Consider the following 18,941-nt stretch of genomic DNA (forward strand, 5'->3'; position numbering starts at 1 on the left):
TCAAGTATTACGTCTGTTGAGCTGTGGCTGAAACGCCTTATGGTGCTTGAATTACTTTGCAACTGAGACTTTGCAAGAAGCTCCAAGCGGGTGCCTCCGGAATGCACTGCCTCCATCAGCCTTCCGACATCCATATTTATAATAAAGTAAACCAAAGATGACGCCATGCTTTAACACAGATGGTGAACAGTTGACATTATGTTCTCTACAGAAGAGTTTGCTGGGTGATTTCTTGACGAAAAGTTGGGGATAGTACCTGGAGAATTTTTAAGGGGACTTTCGGCAGTAATTTCTGGAGAAGTTATATGGGGGTGGACGACTGAAGTTGTATTGGGGTATCCAATCATGGTTTGAACTAGTGAAAAGCGTATCATGGTTTGAACCAATTTGAAATCAGTAGAAATTACCAGCTCATTGGCAGGAAATGAACCTTAAACAGTATGAATGGCATATTTAGGTATACTGGAAGTGATAGAGTTTATTTAAACGTTCGTACATATTGTTGATGTAATAAAATGGAGCCATTTAAAAACCTCCTGAATTTGCGCTAAATCCCCTCACTAGAGGCATAATTTCAAAAATCTCGTAAAGGACGCATTTTATGACACAGGAGTGAGATAGATATCAATTCATTTCATTTATTCAGACTAAGGCCGAAGTGGCCTGTGCGGTATATAAGAGTCTTCTCCATTCGGCTCGGTCCATGTCTACACGTCGCCAACCACGCAGTCTACGGAGGGTCTGTAAGTCATCTTCCACCTGATCGATCCAACTTGCCCGCTGCGCACCTCGCCTTCTTGTGCCCGTCGGATCGTTGTCGAGAACCATTTTCACGGGGTTACTGTCCGACATTCTGGCTACGTGCCCGGCCCACCGCAGTCGTCCAATTTTCGCGGTGTGAACGATGGATGGTTCTCCCAACAGCTGATGCAACTCGTGGTTCATTCGCCTCCTCCAGGTACCGTCCGCCATCTGCACCCCAGCATAGATTGTACGCAGCACTTTCCTCCAAGTGCGCGTTGGTCCTCTACGAGCATCGTCCAGGTCTCGTATCCGTAGAGGACTACCGGTCTAATAAGCGTTTTGTAGATTGTCAGTTTGGTACGGCGGCGAAATCTATTCGATTGGAGCGTGTTGCGGAGTCCAAAGTATGTACGATTTCCAGCCACTATGCGTCTCCGAATTTCTCTGCTGGTATCATTTTCGACAGTCAGCCCAAGTACACAAATTCTTCTACCACCTCGATTTCGTCACCACCGATGCCAACTCGCGGTGGGTGGCTCACAATGTCTTTTCTTGAACCTCTTCCTATCATGTTCTTCGTCTTTGACGTGTTGATGACTAGTCCGATCAGCTTGGCTTCCATCTTCAGTCTGATGTAGGCTTCCTCCATTTTCTCAAAGTTACGTGCCATAATATCTATGTCGTCGGCGAAGCCAAATAGCTGGACGGACTTATTGAAAATTGTACCACTCGTGTTAATCCCTGCTCTTCGTATTACCCCTTCCAAAGCGATGTTGAATAGCAGACACGAAAGACCATCACCTTGCCGTAACCCTCTGCGTGTTTCGAAGGGACTCGAGAATGTCCCTGAAACTCGAACTACGCTCATCACCCGATCCATCGTCTCTTTGATCAACCGTGTCAGTTTATCCGGAAATCCGTGTTCGTGCATTAGCTGCCATAGCTGGTCCCGATCGATTGTACCATATGCGGCTTTGAATTCGATGAATAGATGATGTGTGGGCACGTTGTATTCACGGCATTTCTGTAGTACTTGGCGAATGGCGAACACCTGGTCCGTGGTGGAGCGTTCACCCATAAATCCCGGCACTATCATTACACGGTCGCGAGGATGAGTTTGAAGTTGTTGAAGAATTTGTTTACCTTGTAACGCTTGTGGCATGTGACAATGACGTTTTCCGCTAAGTGAAAAGTATTGCTGCGGCGAATAGGGCCTTTTACGGATTACGTAACCAGCTTAGGTCCCGCAACATGCAGACGGAAACGAAATTTGCTCTATACAAAACTCTGGTTTTACCAGTGGCCCTTTATTAGGGTGACCATATGGTATCCTAAAGGAGGACATGTCCTCCTTTCCATTAAATATTATGTGTCATCCTTTTACCCTAAAATGTTCTCCTTTTTGGATATTTTGAGTAAACAGTTAAATTAATAATGAGTAAATTGTAATATACTGTAAACAATTAATAAATTGTGAGAGATGGATCAGGGAAAATGCAAATGCTTCTCAAAACATTCTACAAGTAAACACATGTGAATTGCATTTGGAACGCATCGTACGGTAAATTTCATGAATATGTGAGGCAAAAATCAGCCGCCATGCCTTGCCTAGAATGGAATAGAAATCTGAACTAATCTGAACAGTTTTGAATTTCTTCAGTTGAGAACTTTGTGGTACAGTTAATGGTATTATTCTCATTTTCATGCGTTGAATTGTGATTCTCAATGGCATTCAAGGAAAAAGTCACTGGTCTTCTAAGCATCTTGTGTTCGGTCCTTATAGAACCTAATGTTCGGTCAGTTATCTATTGCTAAATGTTAACAATTGTATGCGATGAGCTTTTCTTGATATTTTCCCAATATCGCTGAAATGCCAGCATAATACCATTCAACATTTGTTCACTGATGATTTAAGAATTAGTTGGAAGCTAAAATCTTACCTCTACAATAAAAGGTGCTTGCAGTTTATAACTGGAAAGTGCTTGAAGTTTGGTAATATTCAATCTGAAGATGTAAAGTTAATAAAATAGAAGAATATGTCGTATTCCCCAGCCAAAACAAAATTGCATATGCTAGCGAATAAGTGTGCGAGTTGAAGGGGATATTAGCACATGCCTCTAATTGATTACATGCAAAGTGTACGTATATGGCCTCCACTTTGCACACTTGTTCGCTTAAATATAGGATCTTTTATTTACTGGGCTGCCTCGACTTACAAAAACTTCTTCCAATAAACTTTAGAGTACAAAACTCTAAACCAGCGGTTTCCAACCTTTTTCTTGAGAAGTACCCCTTCGCACTTTTGCATTCATTGAGGTACACACTTAATTTTTTTTTACCGGGATCTCAGCGAAATGTTGAACTTTTACCGAGATTCGCACAGCCGTGTCCAAGCAAACATGTTTTTTGCCGAGATTTCTGTCAAAATAGCTGAAAATCAGCAAATATTTTGCCGAAAATCAGCTAACAAACGTCATTTTTGCTGAAACATCAGTTTTTTATTTTGCTGGCGCACGGCTGTGCGGATTTTTGCCGAGCTGCAGAAATAAAAACTAAGTGTGTACCTACAATGTTTTTGCTGTAAATGAAAATAAGTGGAAATCATAAGGTATGTGAAAAATTAAACTGGAAACTAACGGGATATTTGACTCTCCATAAAGTTGGCTGAAATTCTCATTATTCCGAACCTTTGGAGAGAAGCTTGAAGTGAGGCCTGCGGGGCTCTTTAAAGGAGGCTTACGGGCCTCTTGACAGGAGGCTTCCGAGCCTCTTGACAGGAGACTTCCGGGCCTCTTGAAAGGAGGCGTACGGGCCTCTTGACAGGAGGCTTCCGGGCCTCTTGACAGGAGACTTCCGGGCCTCTTGACAGGAGACTTCCGGGCCTCTTGAAAGGAGGCTTCCGGGCCTCTTGAAAGGAGGCTTCCGGGCCTCTTGACAGGAGACTTCCGGGCCTCTTGAAAGGAGGCTTCCGGGCCTCTTGAAAGGAGGCTTCCGGGCCTCTTGAAAGGAGGCTTCCGGGCCTCTTGAAAGGAGGCTTCCGGGCCTCTTGAAAGGAGGCTTCCGGGCCTCTTGAAAGGAGGCTTCCGGGCCTCTTGAAAGGAGGCTTCCGGGCCTCTTGAAAGGAGGCTTCGAGGCCTCTTGAAAGGAGGCTTCCGGGCCTCTTGAAAGGAGGCTTCCGGGCCTCTTGAAAGGAGGCTTCCGGGCCTCTTGAAAGGAGGCTTCCGGGCCTCTTGAAAGGAGGCTTCCGGGCCTCTTGAAAGGAGGCTTCCGGGCCTCTTGAAAGGAGGCTTCTGGGCCTCTTAAGAAGAGGCTTCCTTCTTCTCCTTCTTATTGGCACCCTCCACTGGGTTTCTAAGCCAAGTTACCATTTTCGCATTCGTATATCAAGAACAGATAACAACATCAATAAATAAATGAGGCTAACACGATGATACTTTTATGCCCAGGGAAATGTTGACATTTTTTTATTATTATTATTCTTTATAAAGGTGTTTTTTTAAACTACAGAAATCATGACAATTTCCAATCCGAAAATTGCCTAGACCGGCACCGGGAATCGAATCAAGCCATCCTCAGCATGGTCTTGCTTTGTATCCGCGCGTCTTACCCCTAGGGGTACATGTACCCCAGGTTGAGAACCGCTGCTCTATACAATATTTAATATTCTTAATCAAACAGTAAAATTTTCTGAAAATTCTCACTAAATGTAAAATTTGGTAACAGTATGTGTATTAAATCATAATTTCAATTTCTGTGATGTAAACGATAAAATCGTTGATATTTCCATTCATCTTCTTCTTCTTCTTATTGGCATTACATCCCCACACTGGGACAGAGCCGCCTCGCAGCTTAGTGTTCATTAAGCACTTCCACAGTTATTAACTGCGAGGTTTCTAAGCCAAGTTACAATTTTTGCATTCGTATATCATGAGGCTAACACGATGATACTTTTATGCCCAGGGAAGTCGAGACAATTTCCAATCCGAAAATTGCCTAGACCGGCACCGGGAATCGAACCCAGCCACCCTCAGCATGGTATTGCTTTGTAGCCGCGCGTCTTACCGCACGGCTAAGGAGGGCCCCACATATTTCCATTCAATATGACTTAATTTTACATGCGTTTAACGGAAACCATGTTGTGCGAGAACGTGGCTGTCAAAATATAAACTCGTAAATTACAACACGTGTAAATTTAAAATAACCTATAACTTTACGTTGCTTAACATAGAGGTCAATTTGTTACATCTACTTGAACGGAAATTTACAGGTTTCGTTCGAACTGTGCATATTAAAAACTGAATGATGGTCGAAGTTTTATGTCCTCCTTTTTAACCAAATTTCCCCTGGGGTTGACCAACTACCAGGAGAGCTATTTAAACACGGTGGTGAGGCACTGGCTAGAGCGCTGCACTGGGTCATTACCAAGATTTGGGAGGAGGAAGTTTTGCCGCAGGAGTGGATGGCAGGTGTCGTGTGTCCCATCTACAAAAAGGGCGATAAGCTGGATTGTAGCAACTACCGCACAATCACATTGCTGAGTGCCAAGATCAGAGCATAAAATATTCACCTTCACGAAGCAACTTCGGGTCGAATATTGACAAACGTCGCATGAATATTCAAAACATAGAATGACTTACTCAGTTTTCTTCTTCACATATTCATTCATTTGACTGGTACTGAGAATGGTCACTGCGTTTAAAGAAAACATAATTGGCCTTGATTATGTTGACTTTTGGCTCTAAAATAGTCCCTCAGTTTAACATCGGGATCAGATCTATGTGAGTAGTTGTTGAAATCATCATTTAAGTGTTCAGTTTTACAGAAATTTATTAGTTTACGAAATCTAAATAAATACTCACTGAATGATATTTGATCGGAAATTGACAATGTTCAGCCGAATATGAATATGCACGAAGTGAGGGTGACAAAGAAGGCCGATGGGCTTCACTAAAAATATTCGATTATTTAAAGCTAAATTGCAAGGGAGTTCGTGGGACAGTACCAGGCGGGTTTTATGGGCGAACGCTCCACCACAGACCAGGTGTTCGCCATTCGCCAAGTACTGCAGAAATGTCGCGAATACATCGTGCCCACACATCATCTATTCATCGACTTCAAAGCCACATACGATACAATCGAACGGGACCAGCTATGGCAGCTAATGCACGAACACGGATTTCCGGATAAACTGATACGGTTGATCAAAGCAACGATGGATCGGGTGATGTGCGTAGTTCGAGTTTCAGGGGCATTCTCGAGTCCCTTCGTAACCCGCAGAGGGTTACGGCAAGGTGATGATCTTTCGTGTCTGCTATTCGACATCGCTTTGGAAGGGGTAACACGAAGAGCAGGGATTAACACGAGTGGTACAATTTTCAATAAGTCCGTCCAGCTATTTGGCTCCGCCGACGACATAGATATTATGGCACGTAACTTTGAGAAGATGGAGGAAGCCTACATCAGACTGAAGAGGGAAGCCAAGCGGATCGGACTAGTCATTAACACGTCGAAGACAAAGTACATGATAGGAAGAGGTTCAAGAGAAGACAATGTGAGCCACCCACCGCGAGTTTGCATCGGTGGTGACGAAATCGAGGTGGTAGAAGAATTTGTGTACTTGGGCTCACTGGTGACTGTCGAAAATGATACCAGCAGAGAAATTCGGAGACGCATAGTGGCTGGAAATCGTACGTACTTTGGACTCCACAAGACACTCCGATCGAATAGAGTTCGCCGCCGTACCAAACTGACAATCGACAAAACGCTCATTAGACCGGTAGTGCTCTACGGACACGAGACCTGGACGATGCTCGTGAAGGACCAACGCGCACTTGGAGTTTTCGAAAGGAAAGTGCTGCGTACAATCTATGGTGGGGTGCAGATGGCGGACGGTACCTGGAGGAGGCGAATGAACCACGAGTTGCATCAGCTGTTGGGAGAACCGTCCATCGTTCACACCGCGAAAATCGGAAGATTGCGGTGGGCCGGGCACGTAGCCAGAATGTCGGACAGTAACCCCGTGAAAATGGTTCTCGACAACGATCCGACGGGCACAAGAAGGCGAGGTGCGCAGCGGGCAAGTTGGATCGATCAGGTGGAAGATGACTTACAGACCCTCCGTAGACTGCGTGGTTGGCGACGTGTAGACATGGACCGAGCCGAATGGAGAAGACTCTTATATACCGCACAGGCCACTTCAGCCTTAGTCTGAATAAATAATTTTAACCAAATGTCCTCCTTTTCCGCTACGATTCGGGTGAATTGTCCTTCTTTGGAAAAATTACATATGGTCACCCTACTCTTTATGGACATGAAGCATGGACGTTAGAAGAGGCCGACCGAAGAGCTTTCGGAGTTTTCGAGCGAAAAGTGCTGCGTACAATCAGAGCTTAAAATATTCATTTTCATGAAGCAACTTCGGTCCGAATTTTGACAATCATCGCATGATTATTCAAAACATAGAATGACATAGTCAGACGACTACTCCACCAACTCATTCATTCGACTGTCACTGAGTGAGCTTTCTATGTGTACATAATTAACATTGTTTATATTGAAGTGATGGGATTCGGCTTAACAGTCTCAAAATTGTTCAAACAATAATGTTTTAACTGCCCGACGTTTCGGCTGTGTTTGGCAGCCTTCTTCTGGGGGAAATTAGTTAAACAGGGTCCGTGATTGATAGTGCGAACAAATTAAACAATATTTTTTGATAAAATCCACGATAATCAAAATATAAAACATGAATGACAACACGACACAAGATTACAGTGTAACAAAACAACGAAAACAGTAAAACTAATTTCCCCCAGAAGAAGGCTGCCAAACACAGCCGAAACGTCGGGCAGTTAAAACATTATTGTTTGAACAATTTTGAGACTGTAAAGCCGAATCCCATCACTTATATTTAACAGTCGAGACACCATAGAGTTTATATTGAAGTTTACCGTTGAAAGTACCTCGCGGATGAAAATCAGATTCAGTTCTATGTGATAAATTACTTCACTCATTTAAAACGTGTTCAGATTTCAGAAAATTTATCAATTTGAAGAATGTTCATGAATATTCAACCAAATATTGACCCAGAGCCGACTATGAATGTGTGTGGAAGTTAGCTGACAAGTGAAGAAAAGCGGACTTAACCAAAAAAATTCGATTATTTTGCACTTTGTGTACAATACTCGGAGGGAAACTAGAAAATAGTGTGTGGCGCAGACGCATGAAACATGAGCTGTATCAAGTGTACAAAGAATAAAATATTGGGTTCAATCAAAGGTAATTGCCTATTTCCGGGGATTAAACCACCCGACTTGGACGTTAATTTACAATGTTATGAAAACTCATATGTGAATATGTACGTTATGTGGAAGATATTGATTTATGTTGAGGTATTGTAGTTATTTGCCAGTCGGTCGTCAAGCTCAGACCAATAGCTCAATAGCTTACACAACCTCACTTGATCAGTACCGTTGCTGATGAAGAATGTGTATAGCCGCCAGACATTCTAAATACTCACGCTCCTCTAATGTGGACGTGTACAATACACATGTGGAAGTATTGGCTTGATAAATGGATTGCGAGTGATTTGACTATGCGTCCAATTTGGGAATCTCGAGCTCGTTCAGTAGCCGCTAGGTTGCGAAGGCCGACGGAGGTCCTTCGTAGCTTAGTTGGTTAAAGCACCAGTCTAGCGTACTGTAGGGTCATGGGTTCGAGTCCCATCGAAGGGAAAGTGGTTACCTCCAATACATTTTTCAAATCAATATCTTCCACATATTCACATATTCACATATGAGTTTTCATAACAATAAAATATTGTTAATCGTATAAAATACGGCAGACTTCAGTGGGCTGGTCGCTTAGTGTGAATGTTGGAAGAAATAATAGCGAAAAAATCAACAGAGAACCAGCCCAACAAACAATTTTAGCTGAATAAGCTCTTTTTTTAGCCGAAGAAGACTATTTTTGGTCATATAAGCGCTTCACCCATCTCCAATGTTTGTTGGGAAATAGGGGCCGGCGACTTCGTGGAAGGCCACGAACACGCTGACTGCACGCGGTGGAATCGGACCTGGGGACCCTGAACGTTTGGGGAAACTGAAGGAACATCGCTCTTGACCGACGATTATGGAGCTCTACAATACGCCTTGCATAGGTGTATGGACGCTGTAGCCAAATAGATAGGTAGGAGGGAACTCGGGTGACATAACTCGGAAACTTATGGAGAACAGACGCACATAGGGGTATTTTGCCAATCTAGCCGGAATAAAGTTGATTTTTTAAAAAAATGGCCTTTTCGTAGTGTAAAAATATGTAAAAATAGCTGAATAGTGTGGGACATGCTACATGTATATTTTTTATTATTTGCAATGATATTTTGACTGCTACGCTCTTTCAGACTTTGCGGTTTTTAAATAACATTTTTATTTTTGCGGCTTGCTATTTCATAGCACGAAATTAATTATTTCGGTGTTCATTCTGTATAACCTTAATTCACATTATTACCACGGATAATGATTATGGTAGTAATATAGGAGTCCATACATATTTGAATCATAGAAAAAATCAATGGTTTTGTGATATATGGAGGTATAAATAGTTGTTACTTTTGAATAAAAAAAAAGATGAAAAACTCATAATTTCATTGGTCTGGCATTTCGTTATTCGGCAATATTCGGTAATATTTCAGCCTATGACTGCTAGATATACATTTATATTTTGTAATCCCGAAATAAAATCTTGCACAAATTTGCGCCATTTTAAAATCGGGGTCTCGAAAGTTATGATGATACAATTTGAGGTTTTTCTGTGAAACGCAAGTTATTTCCAGGTGCGAAGAGCTTATCATCTCACTTTCGAAGCGTATAGATGTCTACTAATTATATGATAGTATTTAACAGAATATTATTCATATTTACGAGATTCTAATCAGCCGTATTACGCTTTGGGGAACATGGGGTGAAACTACTCAAAATGTATAACGACTGAAAAGAATGTATCTGTGATTGTCGATTATTCACAACTTTAATGTTAAATTTTGACTTTGAATGACTGATTTTATAAATCCAATACAATAAAAATCTTTCTGTTATTATTTGAAAAGTTACTAAAGAGCGTTCAGCAAGTTTGTGATTTGTGAGTGACTCCAAAACAATACTCACTAAATCACTAAATTTTCTCACCTATTGATTAATTCGCCCGTTTTTTATTCTTACTCAAATAATCAATCATTTGTTCTCTCGCTTACTCACTTCCCACTCATTCGCTAATTACTCACTCACCAAATCAGTCACTCACGGCTTCACACGCTTACTTCCTCACTAATTAATTGACTAGTCCTTTTACTAACTCACTCAATCCTTTGTTCCCCTCGTTGATTATTTTTTTCTCACTCTTAAGCTTTCCTCATCATCTGATTAACTCTTCACTCACTCACTTATTTACTTACTTAATTACTAACTCACTTTCTCATGAACTCACTTACTATGTTATTAACTTACTTACTTACTCACTCACTTACTCACTCACGCATGATTTTACTCACGCACTTACTGGCTCACTCATTTACTCACTCACTTACTCATTCACTCACTTACTCATTCACTCACTTGCTCATTCATTCACTTTCTCATTCACTCACTTACTCTTTTTAATTACTTGCCCATTCACTCACTTACTCTCTCATTACTCACTCGCTCACTTACTCACTCACTCATTTACTAACTCGCTTACTCACTCTTTTAAGCAGCCACTCATTCTCTCATACGATTATATCTTCATTTGCTGGTATATCACGTTCGTTTACTCATTTATTCATACTCAAATAAACAATAATCTACCATTAGCTTGTTCGCTTACTCATTTACTTGCTCGCTCATTTATTCACTCACTTGCTCAATCACTCACTTACTCATTCAATTACTCACTTACTCACTCACACACGCACGTGGAAAATCTGCACCTTCATCAGTTAGCATTTTGATCGGATTCTACACAGAAAACAAATAATGAAAAGTAAACAGCACGTAAAATATGACTTGCGGAAATTTACGCTATTCTACGCTGAAATAGTCCTTTTCCTAACAAGATTGCTTAGAGCTTGTTTGCAATATAGACGATTCATGTCAAATATTGTTTACGTTTAGGCTATATCACATGTAGAATTATGCTAATAATGGCGTTACATTTATGTGCATGATTTTTAGCGTAAATTTCGGTGGATTTTTCTATATGTGTACATTAAGTCATATATTTATTATACGGTGCACAGGGGTCGTTTTTTACGCATTTTTTGGTTGTTCTTGGCACTTGGCACTTACAGTAACCATAAAATCAAGTTTGTACAATCCCATTGAATTCCACCACTTTATTGTATCATGACAGATACGTATTTCGACCTCAACAGTAAGGCCGTCTTCAGTGAGACACTGAAGACGGCCTTACTGTTGAGGTCGAAATACGTATCTGTCAAGATACAATTAAGTGATGGAATTCAATGGGATTGTACAAACTCGTCTTATAACAAGTGAAGACATTCCACTAAAAGCTCAAAATAATTTTCTTAACATAAAATCAAAATACTGAATGGTTTGTACAAATAAAAAATAGTTTATTCCGGCTAGATTGACAAAATACCCCTATGTGAGACGCTCGGTAAAATTTGCGCCTGCCCTGTCTACATACGACCATAATTCCCACCGGGGTTGGTTACCCGATCTTCCCTAAGATTGCTCGTATACCGGCCGGCTCCACGAGGTAGGGATAGGAGGTGCTGGGTAAGAAGCTAAGGACCACGAGATGGGGTCTACTTCAGGTACGGGAAGTACCAATGGTACGCTGTACCCAGCATTTACCGTGCCTATATAGAAAACAACTTTATTACTAGATCGAGATGAGCCAGCCACACAGGCTAAAAGTCTCGGTAAAAAAATATAAAAACATATTTCTACATGTCAAAGTTTGTTAGAATATTTTATAACTAGCAGGCTCGACGAACTTCGTTTCGCCTAAAATTGATTGATTCTCTTATTAGTTCTCGAGCTATGCAGAAATTGTTGTTCCATTTGTATGGGAGCCTCCGGTTTCCAACGGGGGAGGGGTCTCAAACCATCTCAAAAACCTTCCCTGGCCCCAAAAACTTTTGCATACAAATTTTCGCGTCGATCGGTTTAGTAGTTTCCGAGTCTATAAGGTTCAGACAGACAGAAATTCATTTTTATGTATATAGATATCGCTTTTCAATAACTTCGTTAACTAAAACCAATGTTTCTTCTTTCAGGTATATGGTCAACGAATTCAATCATCTTCTTCAACACTTACGTGGACATCTGCATTAAAAAGTTGTGTTGCTTTTTTGGTATGTACATTCATAGTGTAAATATAATTAGCTTAGCACAGTATAGTTACGGTGTACTTCGTAGATTAGACACTAGTGATACTCATGTTTATCTTTCGAAATCACTATTCAGATTGCTATCCAAAATCAAGGTGGGTGTGCTCCTTGATTTCAATGTAGGACAAAAATCATAAAATCATGAGGACTACGCTACGCCCATCTTCACCGTAACTTAGGAGGGGAAGGAAATGCTGATGTAATACTTACTATATAATAGGCTCCAGACTCAGCGACGTACCCATAAGTACCACAGAATTGGATATTGAAGAAGGAATTGTTACACACGTATCACGCAAAGGTGTCTCAGCGTTACTGGACACATCCATAGCGTAAATATGAATCAATTAAAAGTTAGTTTTTTAAATAGTTATATTGAAGTATAATAAAAAGGGAAAAACACAGTTTTAGAATGTACAAATACACAATTTAGAACAAATTTTCTTTTCGGAGTGAAAACGGTAACACAGCGCAAACTATCCGCTAGTTTTGCTACACTATGTTCCATTTTACTGCTGAAAACTTAGCTCCCAACAAATGATTCCGATTCCGCCTTTCAAAATAAAATCGTTACTAAAATTACGAACCATTGTCAAAACAAGAAGAACCGTGTTGCACGACTTAATTGGCACCCCACTGCAATTCACTGCGGTGTGGCCTAACCGTCATTGTTACCACCCACGCGGATGTCACTCCAATTCAATGCTTTTCTGAGCCTTCTTCCGCGAGCAACTGATTCGATGTTCCGCATTTGAGTCGGAAGGAAGTTGAACGATTCTCAAGGTCGCTCGAAATAAAACGCCTTTTCTATTTGTTGTGTTAATCACCTTAAAGTTTTAAAGGCGAGGACATATCAATGAATTGGCAACAAACGTAATATTTTTCACACTGCATCAAACACCTAACAAGTAATAATTTTAATTCAATGAATCAACATTTTTCGTAGGATTCAAAACTTTGTAATGTAGTGCAAAAAATGAAAACCTCCACAAGTATGTTAGTACTTGAAGTGTCATGAAAATCGTACTACGTACATCACTTGAAGTCCGATCTGCTCTAGCTCTCGAACTATAAAGCCGTATGTGGTAGAACGTTTGCCCATGAGTCCCACCTGAACTTGCGCCAAAAACTTTTTTGTAAAAGTAGAGTAATTTTCGGTCTGACAAACGAGTGCCAGGAAATAATTCATACATTGAATTAAAGCCCACGTTTTCTCGATTTCTAACCTCCAGTATCTGTTTACTCACAGAAAGTCGAAACAAACCACGGCTGGTTTACCTTTTTTGATTAACGGTACCACCGCACAATCGATTAGACTCTGTACGAAGAAAGCGAAACTGATTTCTCGCAATCAACAAATTAGCCCGGTTTGTGGTTCAATCATAACAATCGCCGCTGTAATGTGGTCCAGTGTACATCACACGCCAATCCCACCGGCAGACTACGGACTGGCTGTTGCTAGCAGAATACGAATAAGGAAGTGGAAAAAGTTGGTCAAAAAATCGATCATTTCAAATGCAAACACAGTACGGCGTATGAATAACCTAGTTCAGCCGTATTTAATCAAACCAACTTGAATTGCGTATTGGGCTTGGATCGCGCCGGGAAGCCCGCTGCACTATAAAACAAGCGTCTGAAATTCGCTCGTTTGCCGGTTAGATACACACACCAAATCTAGTTCGAGCAAAAACATTAGAGACAGCAGCGCAGCGGCCCGACGACTGGAACCAGCCCAAGCTCATGTCTTGGAAGACCCCAGATGGCCATGCAATGCACGCGAAGTGCATTGCATCATGGCGTGCTGCGTTTCGATGTCAGTTAGTTAGTCAGTCAGCCGGTCCAGTAGGCTTTGGATTGTGATGACGAATAGGGAACTCCAGTAAAGTTCAATATTGGAGGACAGTCATCTCGTGAATATTTTTCGTGGAAACGAAAATGAGATTCTTTGGGTAAAATTTCTCATTTGTTAAAAGGCCCTGCTTGCTAAAATGTTTTGATCGTCCCTAATCAACTTTCATTGCAACCTCGAAACGCCCTACTGAAGAAGCTACCGAAATCAAAACGGAGCGGTACGGTGCATAGGAGTGTAGCACTTGATGCAAAAGAAACCGGTTGACTTTTTGTCGTTGATATCGTTAACGATGGCACAGTCCAAAGGCGTGCGAACACAGTTAAACCGGTCAGCGAACCGGCGAAGGCTTGCGGCCGGTATCCACGCACCAGTCCATTTTTCGAACTTGGAGACTTGCGTGGTTGTACAATCATTAGCTGGTGACGTTCCGACTGACCGGCTCCTACATCAATAATCCCACTCGAATGGACTTGATACTCTTTTTCTCTATTAGGTACAGGCTAACAAAGTTTTTTTTTCTAATTTTTATTGAAAAAAAAAACTGAAAAAACTTTATAAATGTTTTGAACGCACATGAGACATATCTTTTCCATGTAAATTCCAAATATATTTTCCCTGCATTAGCCGAAGAATTTTCCGCAAAGATTCCGAAAGATTTTCTGTGGAGATTCCGAAGCATTCCCCGTATGAATTTCAAAGAATTTTTCGTATATAATATATTTGCCCTGCATTAGCCGAAGAATTTTCCGCAAAGATTCCGAAAGATTTTCTGTGGAGATTCCGAAGCATTTCCCGTATGAATTTCAAAGAAATTTTCGTGATAATTCGAAAAAATCTGTTGGAGTTTCAAAGGACGAACAAGGTTCAGAGCACAATCCGCTGTATCTGCCGTCTACAAATGAGCCACAGCTATAGGATTGATTTGCATCCTTGGAGTGAAAAATTTCAGTATTCTAACATCACTTCAAAGAAGCTGCTAGGCAAGGATCGACCTGATTAGCTTATCGCACTGAAGCAGTAGCCAAAAGCTCCGATTTAGATATGGATCTACGAAATTACTTGGTGAATACCCTATTTTACGAAGTAAATGACCTTTATTCGTTATCCGAGAAAGATGGAGTTATGAATGCTGGACAAACACACAGGAGGCAAACACTCAGCAAAAGAAAAAAATTGCAGAGATTTTTTTAAATACAATTGAGTAAAATACAAGCACAATCTAAATCAAATCGAATCCAAATCTAATCCAACTACAATCTTAATAAATCCAAGCCAAATTCAACTCAAATCCAATCTTAATCCAATCCAAATCCAATCAAATGAAAATCAAATCTAAATGCAACTTTAATACAATCAAAATCCAATCTACAACAAAGCCAAAGCCATTCCAAATTCAATCCAAATCCAATCAAATAATCAATCATAATCAACCCAAATCCAATGGAAATCCAATCCAATCGAATGTAACTCCAATCCAAATCCAATTCAAATCCATTCGAAATTCAATCAAAGTCCAAACTTGAAACAATCCAAATGTAATCTAAATCCAATACAAATCTGATCTAAATCGCATCCAAATCTAATCCAAATAGGAATCCAAATCGTATGTAAACCAAATCTAAATCCAAATTGAATGTGAATCGTATCCAAATCCATCCCAAATCAAATTTAAATCTAATCCAAATCGAATATAAATCCAATCGAAATACATTCCAAATTCAACCCAAATCCAATCTCAATCTCAATACATTCCAAATTCGATCTAAATCCAATTCAAATCTAATTCAAATCCAAATCCAATCCAAATCCAATCCAAAACCAATCCAAAACAAATTCATATGCAAATTAAATTCCAATTTAATCCAAATCCAAATCGAATGTAAATGAATCTCAAGCCAACAATAATCCAATCCAAATGCAATCTAAATCCAAGCTAAATCCATTCCATTTCCAACTACAATCTAAAACCAATCCGAAACTAATTCAAACCCAAATCAATTCAAATCCAATTCAACTCTAATAAAAATTCAAACCAATACAAATTCAAAACCAATCCAAATCGAATCCAAATTTAACCTTAATCCAATCTCTTTACAATCTAAATTTATTCTGAATCCAATCCAAATCAAACTCATATCCAATTCAAATCTAATTCAAATTAAATCCAAATCCAATCCAAATCCAAACCAAAACCCATCCAAAACCAATTCAAATTCAAATCCAATTCAAATCCAATCTAAATCCTATTCATATCTAGTTCAAATCCATTCCACATTTAACTTAAATTCATTCCATATCCAATCCAAATATAATCCATGTCCAATCCATATACATCCAATTCAAATTCAACCCAAATCCAATCTCAATACAATTCAAATTCAATCTAAATCCAATCCAACACAAATCCAAAACCAATTCAAATTCAAATCAAATTCAATCCAAATCGAATGTAAATCCAATCCAAATCCAAACTAAATCCAAACCTAATCCAATCCAAATCTCATACAAATCCAATACAAATCCAATTGAAATTCAAACCAAATCGGAATCCAGATCCAATCCAAATTCAATCCAAATCCAATCCAAATCCAATCCAAATCCAATCCAAATCCAATTCAAATCCAATCCAAATATAATCCAAATCCAATTCAAATCCAATTCAAATCCAATCCAAATCCAATCCAAATCCAATCCGAATTCAATACGAATCCAATTCAAATCCAATCCAAAGCCAATCCAAATAAAATTTAAATCCAATCCAAATCCAATCCAAATCTAATCCGAATTCAATCCAAATCCAATCCAAATGCAATCCAAATTCAATCCAAATGCAATCCAAATCCAATCCAAATCCAATCCAAAATCAATCCAAATCCAATTAAAATCCAATTCAAATCCAATTCAAATCCAATCTGAATCGAATCCAAATTCAATCCAAATCCAATCCTAATCCAATCAAAATTCAATCCAAATCCAATCCTAATCCAATCCAAATCCAATCCAAATCCAAATCCAATCCAAATCCAATCCAAATCCAATCCAAATCCAATCCAAAATGCAATCCAAATCCAATCCAAATCCAATCCAAATCCAATCCAAATCCAATCCAAACCAATCCAAACCAACCAAACCAATCCAAACCAATCCAAACCAATCCAAACCAATCCAAACCAATCCAAACCAATCCAAACCAATCCAAACCAATCCAAACCAATCCAAACCAATCCAAACCAATCCAAACCAACCAAACCAATCCAAACCAATCCAAACCAATCCAAACCAATCCAAACCAATCCAAACCAATCCAAACCAATCCAAACCAATCCAAACCAACCAAACCAATCCAAACCAATCCAAACCAACCAAACCAAATCCAATCCAAATCCAATCCAAATCCAATCCAAATCCAATCCAAATCCAATCGAAATCCAATCGAAATCCAATCGAAATCCAATCGGAATCCAATCCAAATCCAATCCAAATCCAATCCAAATCCAATCCAATCCAATCCAAATCCAATCCAAATTCAATCCAAATCCGATTCAAATCCAATCTAAATCCAATCTAAATCCAATCCAAATCCAATCCAAATCCAATCCAATCCAATCCAATCCAATCCTATTCCAATCCAAAACCAATCGAAATCTAATCGAAATACCATCCAAACCCATTCCAAATCCAATCCAATTCCAATCCAAATCTAAATCCAATCCAAATCCAATTGACATTCAATCCAAATCCAATTCAAATCCAATTCAAATCCAATCCAAATCCAATCTAAATTCAATCCAAATCCAATCCAAATCCAGTCCAAATCCAATCCAAATCCAATCCTAATCCAATCCAAATCCAATTTAAATCCAATCGAAATCCAATCCAAATCCAATCCAAATCCAATCCAAATCTAAATCCATTCCAAGGGCAGTTAAAATCTAATTCAAAATCAATCCAAATTCATTTAGAATACAAATCCAATTCAAATCCAATCCAAATCCAATCCAAATCTAATTCAAATCTAATCCAATCCAAATATAATTCAAATCTAATCCAAATCCAATCCAAACTATATTCAAATCCAATCCAAATCTAATCCAAATCCAATCCAAAACCAGTTCAAATTCAAATCAATTCAATCTTAATCCAAATCGAATGTGAATCTAGATCCAATTTCAATCCAATCCAAATCCAATCTAAGTCCAATCCAAATCCAATCCAAATCCATTCAAAATCCAATCCAAATCCAATCCGAATCCAATCCAAATCCAATCCAATCGAAGATCAAAAGGTCGAGAGGACAAAAGCTCTAAGGGTCAAAAGGTCGAAACAAAAATTCTGAGTAAAAAGTTCGAAGGTTAAAAGGTCGAAGGATAAAAAGGTTGAAGGGACAAAAGGTCGAAACAAAAAATCTAAGTCAAAAGGTCGAAGGGTCAAAAGTTCGAAAGGACAAAAGGTTGAAAGGACAAATGGTCGAAAGGACAAAAGGTCGAAAGCACAAAAGCCGAAAGGACAAAAGGTTGAAAGAACAAAAGGTCGAAGGGTCAAAAGTTCGAAGAGACAAAAGGCTGAAACAAGAATTCTGAGTTAAAAGGTCGAAGGTTAAAAAGTCGAAAGGACGAAAGGTCGAAAGGTCGAAGGGACAAAACAAAACAAACAAAAAATCTGAGTCCAAAGGTCGAATGACAAAAGGTCGAAAGGACAAACGGTCGAAAGTAAAAAGATCAATGGACAAAAGGTCGAAAGTAAAAAGGTCGAAAGAACAAAAGATAGAAATTACGGTTGTAGGACAAAAGGTCAAAGGTAAACAAGTCGAAGATCAAAAAATCGAAGGTCAAAAGGTCAAAGGTCAAAAGGTCGGAGGTCAAAAACTCGAAGGTCGAAGAAATTAGGCCATTCTTTTGCACATTTATGTTTATTTATGTTTAACCTGATAATATTCCATTGTTGAATTTTTCC

At 39.6% G+C, this 18,941-nt stretch overlaps 1 protein-coding gene across 4 annotated transcripts in view; it reads left to right on the forward strand.

Moving 5' to 3' along the window:
• The window catches only part of LOC134203207 (ATP-binding cassette sub-family G member 8), a 190,963-nt gene that overhangs the window by 57,601 nt on the left and 114,421 nt on the right, over window positions 1-18,941 (forward strand). For 2 of the 4 annotated variants that reach the window (XM_062678101.1, XM_062678095.1), the window contains one exon: window positions 12,023-12,100. The exons of the other annotated variants lie outside the window; for them this stretch is intronic. The gene's annotated coding sequence lies outside the window, so the exon portion shown is untranslated. The remainder of the gene's footprint in view (window positions 1-12,022; window positions 12,101-18,941) is intronic. 4 annotated transcript variants of the gene reach the window in all.

Source organism: Armigeres subalbatus, chromosome 1 (assembly GCF_024139115.2).
Source record: "Armigeres subalbatus isolate Guangzhou_Male chromosome 1, GZ_Asu_2, whole genome shotgun sequence".
Lineage (NCBI taxonomy): Eukaryota > Metazoa > Arthropoda > Insecta > Diptera > Culicidae > Armigeres > Armigeres subalbatus.